An 11,469-nucleotide genomic window follows, 5' to 3' on the forward strand; every position below is an offset into this window, starting at 1 on the left:
GAGAATTCCTGGTATAAAGTTTCCACAGCAAGGCCAGAGTATGGAGCTAGAGCCCAATTAGGGTGAAACTGGATGAGTTACGGTAATAATGCTGAGTTTTATTTGGAGAAGAATGGAAAACTGTTAAATCAAGTGAGAGACTGCCCCAATCTGATTATGACGACAGCAGGGTGGAGTAGTGGAGAGTGGGTGGCTTGGAGGTGGTGGGAAGGCCCCTGTGGGAGGCTGTTGCAGTAGGATGATGGCTTTGCCAGAGTGTCGGCCGTGGGGATGGGACATGTGGTTGGGGGTCAAGGAAAAGGAGTTCAATTTCTGAAATGTAAAATATGAATAGTGAAGCTTAATATAGACTCATTGACTTGATAAAACATAACCAAGTATAGCAAACCATGGAGCCTCTCCTCCATATTTTATCCTCCACAGGATGGGCCAGGCACCCTGCAAAGTGGTTTGTGTGCTTGTATCATTGATCTTTACAACGACCCTGTCAGGCTAGCACTGTTTAGATTCCCATTTGACATATGAAGATGAGGCTGGGGAGGGTTAAGTGAGGTCCCAAGGTCACAAGAAAAGTGGCAGAAGCAGTGCTAAAGCTCTAGGGTGTCTGATCCCACCAACTACAGTCCTCACGTGTCTCTTTCCAGAGCTTGTCTGACGATAAGACTCACCTATAACACTTGTTGAACAGACTTATCTCTGGGCTCCCTCTCTGGATGTGCTGATTCGGTGAGCTGGGGCCCGGGATGTGTGTACTCACAAATTCCATCACCACTTTCCCCTCATGCTGCTTAGTTTTATTCACAGAACTGATCACAACTGGAAATCTTGTTGTGTTATGTATTGATTTATTACCTAGCAGCTCCTCTAGAACAAACCCCCCAGAAGGTCATGGCTTTGGCCCCCTGGAATGTGCCAGGATCCTCTTTCCCGCCCCTCCCCTCTCTCTAGAGGACCCTGAGGGCCCCTGGCCCTGTCTCCTGGCTTCTATCCTCGCTCCTCCTTTGACCCATCTCCATACTGAAGTCACAGTGATCTTTGAGACATGTCAATTTACTCGGCCATCAATCCCTTCCTCAAATTCTTAGAACAAGAATGCTACAATCTGGCCCTTACTTCCTCCCTCGGTCCCTCAATCCAGCCAGGCACTCAGCCTCAGTGTGACCCAAGTGCTCCGAGCATCAAGGGTCCCATGGGAGGCTCCCAAGCACACTTTTCCTGGAGGTACCAGAGTTGCCCTCACTGCTACAGTGTGGAGGTAGTGAGGCCGGAGGCCACAGTCCCCAGTGGCCACTCCTCTGCCTACTTCCCTTCTGGGTATTCGTGAAGCTTCAAGAGAGAGCCGTTTGCTGGCTGACTCAGAGACAGGCTCAGCAGGCTAAGCTCTGCGGCTGTACTGCTGACCCAGGTGGAAGGCACGAGAAGGTGTCCTGAGTGGGAGTTCAGGGAGGGCTGTTCAGCTGTCCCGGTGGGCAGAGGCAGAGCAGAGAACGCAGGGAGGTCTCCCACAGAAGAATTCTGCGGTGGCTCCCTGGGTGGCCCGGCCGGCACAGCCTGCTGTGTTCTGTGCAGTTAAAAGCAAGCTGCGGGTGGAGGGACCTCTGTGCTCGGGCCGAGCGCGGCTTACGCCACACATGGCTAAAGTACACAGACGATTAGCAATCAGGGCAAGGACCTCCCTGCTGCAGAAAATGACACAGGGGTTACTTCTCTGTAAACAGCCCCAGAAAAGCCCCGGTTCCTTTTACGGGCTGTCTCTCCTCCCTTTGAGAAGTTGCAAATGCACCCACCCAGGGCTTTGGCTCTCAATCCACCAACGGGCAGGAGGCGCGCGCGCGTGCACACACGTGCACACACACGAACACATGCGCGCACCCCGCCATCTGGGCAGCAGCACACCCCGAAGGCCCTAGGATCTCTCAGAAGGCTGCGCCCTCAGACCCAGTGGGCGCTGTGTGGAACCAGAGGAGCTTGAAAGTAGAAAACAGGTGGCCCTTGGTCGGAGTGGCCCGGCAATGGGGAGCATCCCTCGTGGGCCCAGTGTCCTGCACCTTCGTTTCCTGGGTCCCTGGTAAGAACAAAAGAGAGCATTTGCACGTTGCCTGTTATTTATTCCAAATTAAAATATCCTGAGTAATCTTTCCAGCCCTCCTTAGAAAAGATGGGACAGAGACTTAAGGGGTTTTAAAAGCCTCAAATCCTACTCAGATCTATGACACCAGAGCCTTTTGGAGTCTCTGCAGCAAAGTGATTTTGAGGCGTCCCTCTACCTGGGAAGTCCAAAGCAACATTCTTTGGGAACAAAGATTTGTGCTTGTATTAATGGCCATTAAACTTGTGAATGACGGAAGGCCCCACACAGGCCTAAGCAGCAAAGGAGATTTCTGGGCTTCTGCAGCTGGAAAGTCCAGATGGGTTAAGGCGCGCATTCCAGGGGTAGCAGTGAAAGCAAACATGTACTGAATCCTGAGCACAGATCGCACTAGCCCGGGCATTTAACCCTCAAGCCACACAATGATCATGGCCCTATCCCCAACCCATTTTGCAGAGGAGCAGGGTGAGGAACAAGACTTGTATCTGGAGGCCGACAGGGCCTGGATGGGACCATGAGGCCCTAACCCCCTAATCTGATCTCTGAATGCCACTCAGTCTGGCTCCCAGTCTCCTTAGGCAGTTGTCTCTGCCACCTTCTGAACTTGTCCCATCCTACCCACCGGGCACAGGCTTCCCCCCTTCCTGGGGAAGCCCCCTGGGGAAAGCCTCCCCCCACCTTGCTCTAGGGGGCTTCAGGCCAGGGCAGTCTCTTGCTGCCGCTCTACAGAGCAGGTAGGGGGGCCAAGCAGGAAATACAAACGTGTGACAAGGGCCATGTGCTGGGGGCACTGTGACAACCAGGACCAGCCACCGCACGGATGTGGCCCGGGGGTCTCCAGATCCTCTAATTTTCAAGAAAACCAGAAATCTGGACTTTTCATGTAAAAGTTTCTGCTTTTGAAAATGTTATGCAGGCCTAACCACATGCATTTTGGAGTCACTGGTGTTCGATTTCTGCTCTCCATTAGAGTCTTGGGGAAGCAGCCCTAGGGGCTCACCTGTCTTTGAGGCAGCTCCTTTAGCCAGGGGTGCTTCCTCCACCTGGGACCCGGTTAGCTACTGGAGGTGGGGGATGTTGGGGGGGTGATGCGCAAAGGGATATGCGACCAGAGCCCTGCTGAGACCACCCAGCTCGTGGTTGGCATCTCCAAAGAAGAAGTGATTGAGTAAAGTCTAGAACGTCTGCACAGCCACTTGTATGAGTCCATAGTCCCTTAGAGCAAATCGTAAGAGAAAAAAAATATTCCATTTAAAGTTAAAGTCGGTTATTGTTTGGACTAGCTTCAAAGCAGAGATGAACAGAATGGGCTAAGAGGCGGCCGGTGTGAGCAGTAGTGGCGTTTCTCCAGCCTCTAATGATGTTCCTTAGTCAGAAACCAGGGGACCCACGGAGGTTGGGCTGGGAGCTTGGTTTCCATTTCCTATTCAAAGGTTAGCCTGTCTGATGAGATAAACACAAAGGAGCCAGATGTGGTACGATTGTGACAGTCGCTGATTATATCGGATACTTTACCTGCGAGGCATTTCCACCTTGGGGCGGGGGCGGACTCTGATGAGCAGCTCTTGTGGGCCTTTCTGGGTGGGGTTCTAACCCGTAGCCCAGCTAGAAGCCCTGCCATGTGCTTCACCACAGACTTCGGGTTCCTAACTGAACGATCCTGCTGCACAGATTTGAATATTTTCCTGTCCTTGGTAGGATGGGTTCAGGAGGTGCTCCCCTACGTGGTACAGAGATCTGAGCACCAGCAGGGGTCCCTCTGCCCTCTAGTCAGAGCCTAAGTTTACTCGTGGCACTATCTTTCCTCAGGCTTAACACATTGTGCATCTTTGTTAGGCGTACATGGTTCTACACTAACCTGGAAGGATGGTGTGTTAGTGCGTGTGACAAGCTGCTTGGAAACCGTCGGCCCTGTTTCAGCTGCTACCTACAACTCTTCCTCTCATAAAGGCCTCTGGGGACAGGCACTGTGAGCCCATTTTCCAGAGGATGACACCGAGTCTCCAGGAGTTGGAAGGAAGCTATACATGATAGTTATATTTAGTATTCTGATAACAAGTGTCAGGGGCAGGATGCCAGGAGTATCACATAGAATGCTGTTGGCCACAGTTAGCAGAAAATTCTAATGCAACTGAGTTAGAAATGAGGAAACTCATTATCTATCAGGAGCCTAGGTCTGGAGGTTGGGGGGCCGCTGCTTAAGTTCATGGCTCAAATGACACCATCAGGAACTCAGATTCTTTCCTTCTATTTGTCATCTTCGGCAGGTCGGCCTTGACCTCAGTCCTCACTGGCCTACTTGGCTGCATTCCACCCAGACTCACCCATACCTGGCATGAGGGAGGCAGTGGGGCCGCCAGCTGGGCTGCTTGTGCCCTTACCTTACACATGGCTTTGAAGGATCCACACCTTAGCTTGTCTGAGTTTTGCTGTAAAGTTACATTAGCAATGCCCGTTTTCTTTCAGTTAGCCTAATAGGTTGAAAAGAGCTCTTTGTTTATGTTTTAGACAGAAGGTGTGTACCAGTCCAGGCTTGGAAATGAGTGAGAATTTTCTCCATTGCAAGTGACTCAAGTCCTGTCCTCCCACTTGTGGCTTCTGCTCTGCATGATGATTGAGAAGTTAGATCTGGAAATCTGGCCACAAAAATTACTTAATGGATTCATGCCTCAGTTTCCACCTCTGTAAAATGGGGATCATATTAGAATCCACTCATAAGGTTGCTCAGTAAGGATTCAGTAAGTTAGTACATGGGAAATCCTTGGAACGGGGTCTGGCCTACTGTAAGGGTTCAGTAGGCTCCAGGTCTTAGTGTTGGTCTCCAAGGTGCCTCAAGAATGAGGCAGCTTTGATGTGACAGCCGTGCAGCCTGTGCTTCCAATGAAGAGTGTGGGCTAGCCCACTACCTCAGATCCCAGAGAGGACTCTGTGGTTCAAATAGCCCCCTTTCAGCCCAAGCTGGGGCTTGAGCCGTGCCCCGCCACTCCGTGCAGGGACTGAGGTCCCCCGCAGACCTCCCCAGGCATTGAGAAGAAGGAGTGGTTTCCTAAAGGGGATCCAGAAGGCTATGACCAGAGCAAGGGTGGTAGGTGTGCCACATGGATGATGCTACGGATGACCCGCCATCATTCCTTCTGCTGTTGATCCCTGGGAGCGGGCATTTGGACTCAACATGTGACTATATTAGACACCGTTTTATTTATTTTTTATTTTTTTTAAGATTTAATTTATTTATTCATGAGAGACACAGAGAGCGAGAGAAAGGCAGAGACACAGGCAGAGGGAGAAGCAGGCTCCATGCAGGGAGCCTGATGTGGGACTCGATCCCAGGACTCCAGGAACACAACCTGGGCTGAAGGCAGGCACTAAACCGCTGAGCCACCCAGGGATCCCCTAGACACCGTTTTAGCAGCTGTGGTTGTGAGACATTTTTCGGGCATAATATAATTCTTTATTCTGCTGTCCAGACTGCAGTGTCATCTCTAAGAACTCTCTGAGTATTTGATCATATTTAGATTACTGAATTTTTTATGGTAAAAATTTGGAGGGGCAAATGATACCACCAGAGGCGAACTCAGCATTGATAGATGTGTAAAGAAAAACCACCCTTTCATTGCACTTCTTTGGTTATATAAGCAGGGTAAAAATTTGGTAGGAACCAGAAAGAAAGCAGGTAGCAGCTGTGTCTGCTCCATTAAGATAACTCCTTGGGTTATCAGCGAGGAGTGTGGCTCGCTGGGAAACACACAGGCCCTTCCTGAGGTGCCCTGGGCTCATGTGGGGCACTGGGGCACCTCAGGTGGGCCTCCCCACCATGCCATCCCCCTTCAGGCCTGAGGACATAGCTTTATCACCTCTGTGCCCCAGGGCTCCTGCCATGACAGGACATGTATGGGCTTTGTAACGGTTTATGAACAAAACTGATAATGCCTGTAAAAAATGTTTCTTTAGGGGCACCTGGTGGTCCAGTGGTTGAGGGTCTGCCTTTGGCTCAGGTTGTGTTCCCAGGATCCTGGGATAGAGTCCCTGCAGGGTGCCTGCTTCTCCGTCACTCTATGTCCCTGCCCCTCTCTCTGTGTCTCTCATGAATGAATGAATAAATAAAATCTTAAAAAAAACCCCAAAGAACCCTTTTTAAAAAATAATGCAGTGCATTATAAATCATTTTTCTGAAGCCTGAAACTTGCTATGTGTGAGCAAGTACTTGGTAAAGTACTTTTTTATGCCAACAGAATATTTTTGAAATGTAAAAGCCACAGACCTCCAACTAACATCTTCCATTTAATCCTCATTTTTGGGCAGCCTGGGTGGCTCAGCAGTTTAGCACCACCTTCAGCTCAGGGCATGATCCTGGAGACCTGGGATCGAGTCCCACATCAGGCTCCCTGCATGGAGCCTACTTCTCCCTCTGCCTGTGTCTCTGCCTCTCTCTCTCTCTCTCTCTCTCTCTCTCTGTGTGTGTGTGTGTGTCTCTCATGAATGAATAAATAAATAAAATCTTTTTAAAAAATCCTCATTTTTTTTTTGACACGTACATGGTTTACAAAGTGAAACAGTTTTGCGACATCCAAACCAAAGCAGTCTGTCCATCCCGCCTTACCCATCCCCCTTCCCACCCTTCTGGCAAATGTAACTCCTTCCAGATCTTTCTTCTGATGTTTATCTCCATGTTGTAAAATAATAACCTTACATTGCTATTCTGTAAGTTTATAGTTTTTGATATTGTCCTCATCTATCTGAGCTGCTATAACAAAGCACCACTGATTGGGGAGTTTGTAAAAAAACAGAGATTCATTTCTCACAGTCTGGAGGCTGGATGTCCGAGATTAGGGTGCCAGGGTGATGAGGTTCTGGTGAGTGCCCTCTTCGGGGTTGCACACAGCTGACCTTTGGCTGTGTCCTCACATGGGGAGCAGAGGAAGCAAGCTTTCTTGTGACTCTCCTGAGGGCACTAATCCCATGTGTAAAGGTTCCATCCTCATGACCTCATCTAACCCTAATTACCTCCTGAAGGCCTCACCTAACACCATCACAATCTAGGGTAGGACTTAAATATCTCCCCCCACGATTTGGCAGGGCGGGGGGTGGGTATCACCTACTAACTTCTAACTATAGAATATAAAGTCTGGCTCCTTTCATACGCCCTTCCCAACATTCTCCCCATACAGTTATTTCTATAATTTTTTGGTTAAACTAAAACTCATTTTTGCTAATATCAGGATTATATAAATAGCTGAGCTGTGTGGTATACTATGATTATTTCCTTTCAGAGTCACTTGTTTGTCTCTCTGGCAGCTAAAAATTGCTTCATATTTTCATTTCAAAATTTTGTAATGTACCTAACATTTATTCATCCTCAAATTCTTTGCCACAGTATACATTTCTCAAAACATTCTAACGCATCTAGTAATCTATGTGATTCATATTTTTCTTGGTGATTATCCTTCTGGGGATTTCTGTTCCAATCTATGAGTTATTTTACTCAGTCTCTTCTCCATAGACTTTTTCCCCAGAGGATTCCTCTTTCCACTTCTGGTGAACTGGTTCTTTCTTAGACCAGCTGTAGTGTAGAGCCACTGTCATCAACCTAGGGATCTCATCCCTCACCCTAAGAATTCTAATTTGTGTTGGAATGTTTGTTTCTTGGATCCCATATTTTCCTCATTCTTGGTATATTTCCTTGCTTTAGTGAATTATACCCTTCCAATAGCTTCCCATTTTTGGTTTTGGTTTTTTCTGAGGCTTACATGTCTGAAAATGAAAATATATTTATTTTTTACTTTCACTTTTTGGTTGATAACTTGGATGAGGGTGATAAAATTCTAGATTGGAAATCATTTTGAAGGTATTACTTTTCTGGCTTCAGTCCTGGTTCTGACAAGTCTAATGACATTTCAATTCCTGGTCTTTTGTGGGTGCCCTGTTTTTCTCTCAAGAACATAGTAGCATCATCTCTTTCTCAAACATTCTGAAAACTTAAGGTGGTCTGCTTGATGTATTTTGTTTGCTGTTTGTTTCATTTATCGTGCCAAATAGTTGGTAGGAATTTTCCATCAGGAGACTTTGGTTCTGGGAAATTCTCTTACTTTATTTTCTGATAATTTTCCTCATGCAGAGTGAAGAAAGTCTAGCTTTAAAATTTGGTGGACTAACCGTCTAATTATTTTGGTATTTGCTATCTTATTTTCTAATCCCTTCTTTATATGTCTTCCATTTAAAAAGAATGTATTTCTTGAGGTACCTAGGTGGCTCAGTTGGTTAAACTGACTTGATTTTGGCTCAGGTAATGATCTCAGGGTTGTGAGATTGAGCCCTGTGTCAGGGATTTTCTCTCGCCTTCTCCCTCTGCCCCTCCTCTGCCTGCATGCTCTCTCTCTCTCGCAAATAAATAAATATTTTAAAAATGTATTTCAACTCTATCTTTCAACTTCTATGATGAAGTTTTTAAAATTCATGTTATTACTTTCGTAAATTCTTCTTTATGTGGCATCTTGATCTTGTTTTGATCTTGTTTTATGAGTATAATATCTCCTTTCTTTACTTAAAAAATGAATTACAGATTTTAAAAAGATATCTTGATGTCTACGTTATCTCTTTTTTCCTCTTGTTTTTTTTTTTTTTCTCTTTGTTCACAAAGACTTCCCTCAAGTATCTGCTAACCTTTGCATTTTATTTAAGAGTGACTGTTAAAATAGTACAGGAAACTCTGTATTGTGTGCAAAGGTTTTCCTTCTGTTGTAGTGTCCCAAAGGGTAATTGGCTATTTTGTTAGAAACTCCCAAATGTCATTACTCATAGTCAAGTATCTGGGGTCAATCAGTTTTTCCAGAGAAGAACTCTCTAATTTCCTGCTATGGGATGAGGTGGAGGGGAGGGTCCAAGCCTGACTTTCAGAGCTCAGAGCCAAGTGAGTAAAGAGGCTTGACTTTGACCTTACCTGCTGTTTACCTTGACTTTGACCTTACCTGCTGTTTGTCCCTGGGCTTGGACTCTCTCTGCTTTATCATCTTTAAAGAGTGACTCTCTTTCTGGATAACAGAGGGCTGATCTGTTGTGCCCAAGATTGTGTATACAAGAAACCACCAAGGAGCCGACACTGATGCAAGCGCACGAGGGTTTATTTGCAAGCTCGAGCTTGTGTGCAAGTATACCCGACACAGCGGAGCAGGGACTTGGACCCCGAGGTTAAGAGGCGTAGCAGTTTAATAGGGGCCAGTGGCCAATGAATTTGTAACACACAGAAAGTTGCATAGTCATGTCAGTCCACACGCAGGTGGCCGATTGAATTACAATTTACCCTATAGTGACCGTTTGAACTAGCCCATCACTCTGGTCAGAATTGGCGTGCAGGTTTGGAGGGCAAAAGGCGGGTTTACATTCTTATGAGCCGGTTTGGGTAAGGGTGTGCTCAGCGGCCTGACTAGGGTGGGGCAGCGCCTTAAGCAATAAGCAGGTCATGTGGGGGTCAGACGGGAGGTGGCGGTACAGCACAAAATGGAGTTAGTCCAGGGGTAGGGGATCTTTGTTAAATTCCTTGGGTCCCACAGGTCCTATGCTGTGTGGGGTTAGCAAGGGGACTGGGACTTCATTCTCAACCTGACCACCAGGACTCTTCCCAAGAGAAACACCTGATGCTTCTATTCCCAAGATTTCCTCTAGGCATGAACCCACCTATAGCCCTGGGCTCAGAACTGGCTTTCTGACTCCTCTGATCTGCTCAGTTAATCACCATTAGATATGACTGCTACCTTCTGACCTCCCTCTGCTCTGACTCCTTTCATGTCCTCTTGTGCCCTTGTGGATCAATGTCTTTTTATCTTTTTTCTGTCACTTTAATGGGGTTTTGGGAGGGAGTAGAGAGGAATTTGTGTGTAATTCATCATGTTTACATAAATTTTCATAAATCCATAACACCTAAAGTCATTAACCAACCCACCTGTGTATCTCTCATTCGCATTTGGGACAACTCCTTTGTCTCCTAACTGCCCACCACATTTCCAGTGAATTGGCCTTACTTCTTAGTTGTGGTGGGGGTAACCTCATGGCAAGAGCCTCCAGTTTCTATGCAGAATTAGAGCAGGTGATAAAGAAACCTCTGCTAATCTCTAGAGTATTAGACACTGTTCCCAGGTCTAGGTAACTCTGAATATGCCAGACTTTTCTTAAGGAATTAAATAACAACGTAAGCTTTTGTTAAAGCTTCCAAATTTAAAATGATGTTGTATGAGGGAAAAGTCCCACAACAAAACATTCTGGTGTCTGAGAGAACAGCCATTGCTCTTTTTAGCCCTTTGCTTAAAAAAAAAAAAAAAAAAAAAAAAAAAAAGTTCTCTGGATATAATGGAGGAAAAGTAGGATTGAGGGGTGGAGGGACTCGAAAGCCCACCCTAGGGTGTTTGTAGAAAAGGCAAGAACTGCTTGGAGCTATGGCATCCTGGCTGAGAGTGGCCCTTCTGGTCTGAGCCCAGTTCTCAGCTGAACAATATGGGTGAGCTGTGCCTATTTCTTCCCCAGGCTGAGGACATGGTAATTCACAGGCTATATCCTGGGTTTCTGCTGGTGGAGATGGTGATCAAAGACTCATTGATAATGCATTGCAGGAACAGACATCCTCTTGGCTATAGGGCAGAGTTTGAATCCTGGAGCTGGGTCCCTGGTGGACCTTGCAGATTCTGTGCTGAGAGGCTGCCAGGAGGCCAGCAGGACATTGGGAATTGTACCAGCTGTGGACTGGGCTCCCTTTGGGTACAGAATGTTTTATTCAGTGGAGAAAAAGTTCTGGGGCATATGAATAAAGCCTTTGGATTCCATGTAGAGGGCTGTTTAACTCTCTCACTCTTCTTCATGCTTTGAACACAGCCAAAGACATTTGGAACTTGGCCGACATTGATCATATCATAGGTGACAATGGAATCTGGGCCACCCAAAATCAATGACAAATCAAATCTCTAACAACTGGCTGTTAGGACTTGTCTGCAGCACTGTGACGTTGCTAGTTGAGTACTCTTTGTATAAACACACTCGTATTAATATGTAAACTATTTCACTATTAATACTATACTATATAATAGTATTATATGTATTATATATTATAATACTATTAATATGTAAACTATTTCCTTCCCAGTGAAGAGGCTCTTTATAAGACAGCTCTCATGTTCCTACCTGGTGAATGAAAAAAAGTGTTCTCTCTAGGTATGAGGGTTCTGATGTGGGGACAGGATACAATGTTTGATCCAGTGATATCTGGCTCCAATCCAGTCCGAGGTTCTGTGATCCAGGCCTGGGAAAGGAAGGAAGACAGCAGGGTTGTGGAGGTGGGAAGATGAGCTCTGGCAGGGAGGGGGAGTGTGAGTGTACTGAGTAGAAAAGTGCCCCCC

Source organism: Canis lupus, chromosome 1 (genome assembly GCF_011100685.1).
Source record: "Canis lupus familiaris isolate Mischka breed German Shepherd chromosome 1, alternate assembly UU_Cfam_GSD_1.0, whole genome shotgun sequence".
NCBI lineage: Eukaryota > Metazoa > Chordata > Mammalia > Carnivora > Canidae > Canis > Canis lupus.